Below are 3590 nucleotides of genomic sequence, written 5' to 3'. Positions count from 1 at the left end.
CAACACAGCTGACACAGGTAAATACACGTGCTAGACGAGTTTTTGTTTTGTTTGTTTCTGGTCCCACTTCGGATGCCACGATGTCATCAAGCGGTATCTCTGGTCGTAATCATTCCTTCACTGACCAATCAGCGTTTATAAGCAGAATGCTAGTGTGTTATGGGCAACAACAACTCAACCTGTAAGAAATCGAAAGGACATAAGTACTCGTTCATTCAACTTTCAACCTATAACCCATGTTGAACTTGCAAAACCTACAATCAAATCTAAGATTTCTCAACGGCAATCGGGTAGAAGAGACAAATTTAGCCGCTAGCCCCATTGACTCCCATGCATTTTGCACTCATGGGCGATCGCCCCCAGTGGAACTCTGGTGGACCTACAACCAAAATTCGGTATAATAGGACTTAATAGGTACAATAGGACTCCGTAGATGGGCTCTGGTCATATATCCGTGCAGCAGACCTTAGCAGCCTTATAGGCTACTGTCTATGATAGCAGCAGACCTTCTTGAAGCGATACGAATTGAGGTATGTTAAATAATCTGCTAAAGTTATTGTTGTTGATTGTATTGTAATGATGCAACATTTATTATTTATAAACGATTGATGCGATATCAATTCAAAATATGGGTCTATAATTTATTTCGAGAGAGGTTAGGCTGCCCCTAGTCTTCTCTTTACCCGCTCTGTCTCACTCACTTTTAAAAATTGTTATCTTGTTGTCTGTCTTTAGCTTGCGTGACATGGCTTCTTCTGGTAAGACCCTGTTTACTCCTTGCATTTAAGTATACTCCACATGGTTTCTGGAGCAACATTACAGTGGATATTGGAAATGTGTGTTTTTTTTTTTTTTTTCAGTCTATGATGTGAACACACAAAATACACTTTTATAATAGGCATGTATGTATGTATGCAAATCTCTGTCTCTAAGTAAAAAGAGTTGAACTGCACACTCACTCAAATATTTTGTCAAATAATTCATACGTCATGCATGATAAAACCCACATTAAAAACTTTGGTCCCATATGGTTTGAATGTAGATTTTGGTTTGAGTTGTTTCTTATAAAGGAGATGATCTAATTCTCTAATGTATATCTTAATATACAGTTTTCTTAAAATAACTTACTGATCTGGACAAATGTATGTGCACTTAATGTGTGTTTTATCATACTCTGTCTTTAGTTCTTTTTAACTTGTATCTCATAAAGGTGTGTGTTTGCTTTAGCTACTTAAGAAAATTAAAATCTTTCTTGTCAGTAGAAATAATTGACCAAACTGAGGCATTACAGGTCACTAAATTATTTATACATTATACATTAATTATATTTAATTATTAATTACACATTAAATTATCAATGCAGCCTGTTTATTGTCCATAACAAGAGTTGTCCTATTGGGGGCCAACAAAGTAGATTTTTCTTTCTTTTTTAAAAGGCATGGACCGAGGAGGCAAGATGCCTGACTGAAGGGACATTACGACCTCTTTACAGGTGTTTTCCAGGATTAACACATGACTTGCCACAACATGTTGTTGCCGAGAGGAACCGAATGTTGTCCAACCAGGCTCTGGTGGACTTCATTGTGGCAAGAGGAACCGATAACCACATTCAGGTTCATGCATCAAGAATGCATTTTTTTTAACTGCATTCTAAACCAATAGCTTGTCTAGTAAATAAACAACTTACACATACATTTCTGCACAGCACACCCACAGTGACCAGATCAGATTCATTATGGATGTCCTTTTTCCAGAGGTAGGTCTTGTGTGTTAGTTGTGCTCTGCATGGTTACAGATTCACATTGTTTTTAATGTCAAATAGTTTATCCATAATGTTAGACCATTGCTCTAAAAATAATAGTTTGTGCTTAATATAGAAAAGGAACTTTTGATTTTGTTGAAAAAAATAAAATAAAAAAATAAACATGCGGGCTGTGATAAATCTCAATTCTTTCTCTGGTAGTCCATCATCTGTGCTCTCGCTGTTGTGGAACATGTGTCCATCTTGGAGGCTGAGGAGAAATTCCTGCGAGGACCTGTCATTGACGCAAGGTAAAGGAAAAAATGTTGAAACATGACATCCTGCCATTATTTATAAATAACCATTGTTTCTACCACTATTCAACTTTTGCTTTTTTATTTATTTTTATCAGTGAGCGGGAGCACTTTGACAGGAGGATAAAAAAAACTATTAAAGAAGAGTGGCAAGGAGTGTCATTTAGGAGTCATGCTGTTAATAAATAACCAAGTCATGGTGTTAATAAATAACTTGTTTTGTGAACAACAATATTGTCTCTTTCTTTTAAATGGCCCTTTGAATTTTTGAAAAGGGTTAAATTGTGTTTGTCTTCATAAAATGCTTTGGACAGGACATGTTTTGTAGCTGTATGATGACCAATTGTGTATAGTACAGCAGATATTTCATTTAGGATCCATATGATTACACGGTACTGTATGTCTAATAAATACGGTTAATACCTAAATGTAACTTTATATAAATTCACAACAACATATATCAGTCAGTCTCCTGTATATAAAAACAGTTTATAAATAAATATAAATAATAAATTCTACAGTAGGTCATAGGTCTGCAGCCTCCCCATATAGTGTTATTTCGCCGTATTTCCTTCTCCTCCTACTGGACGCATCAGGAACAACAGGGGCGTAAAACTGCTTGGGGAGTATATATACCGGCTCCAGGTCTGCAGCCTCCCCATATAGTCGTCTGAAGGTTATATAATAGACAACTCGAGCGCTTTACAAACTTCTGCTGTCATTATAATGATTTAAACCGTCATTCAGCAGCTGAATATAATCAACGCGATTCCAGAGGCTGTGAAATCTGTGCGGACCTTGTAAAAACAGTCAGTCCAGTCGTCTGAGGTTGATTAACTTTAACCCAATGCCCCTTCACTGGCTTATCTTATTTGAGTCGGTATTAATGTAGGCTAACGTTACTCTATTATCACAATAATTTCTCGAGCTCATTTAGTCGCAGAAGTTGATTCACAGTCACGCAGGAGTTGTTAAGTGCTTAATGTGTGGATTATAATGTGTGGTATAGCCTAGGCTATATAAAATGCTATCACAGTCATGTAGGCAGAAGCTCTTCATAACAGCTGTGTTGAACTCACCTCTTTGACTTCTTGCCAAAAAGATACTTAGGAGGACAACTACCATCAATGTCGTACTTGGTTACTTACATAACCTCGGTTCCCTTAGAGATAAGGGAACGTGTACTGCATTGGAAACGCTGTGGGAAAACTCCTTTTCTCGAGAATATTGAAGCCTTTATTTTAAAACGCATTGCAGCTGCACAGCGAGAGCATCCTAGCTCGTGCGAGCGAGCTGATTGGCTGTGCTGTGGCAACTGCACAAATCTATGGCGAGTGAGCAGGAGCGCGCAATCCAATAGGAGCAAGACAATCCAATCCTGCCAGACTCGAGCGCCCAAAATGGACGTATCAGGAGAGTATAAATTCAGAGAAAACTAGCCATAAGACAGGTCTATATCGACTGAAGCGGAACACCTGATATGAGCGAAATAGCACGGCAAGGTAACGCAGTACTCGTTCCCTTATCTCTAAGGG

The 3590-nt window shown here is 38.0% G+C and overlaps 1 long non-coding RNA gene across 1 annotated transcript; it reads left to right on the top strand.

Annotated features, from left to right (window-relative positions):
- Positions 1-1705: 1705 nt before the first annotated feature.
- On the top strand, positions 1706-2209 carry LOC309503807. The gene is made up of 3 exons (XR_014207875.1): positions 1706-1756; positions 1964-2052; positions 2154-2209. It is a non-coding gene; the product is annotated as an uncharacterized lncRNA (long non-coding RNA).
- The last annotated feature ends 1381 nt before the right edge of the window (positions 2210-3590 follow it).

Source organism: Leuciscus leuciscus, assembly GCF_965113295.1.
Source record: "Leuciscus leuciscus genome assembly, chromosome: 7".
Taxonomy (NCBI): domain Eukaryota; kingdom Metazoa; phylum Chordata; class Actinopteri; order Cypriniformes; family Leuciscidae; genus Leuciscus; species Leuciscus leuciscus.
This window is presented reverse-complemented; position numbering and strand designations above follow the sequence as displayed.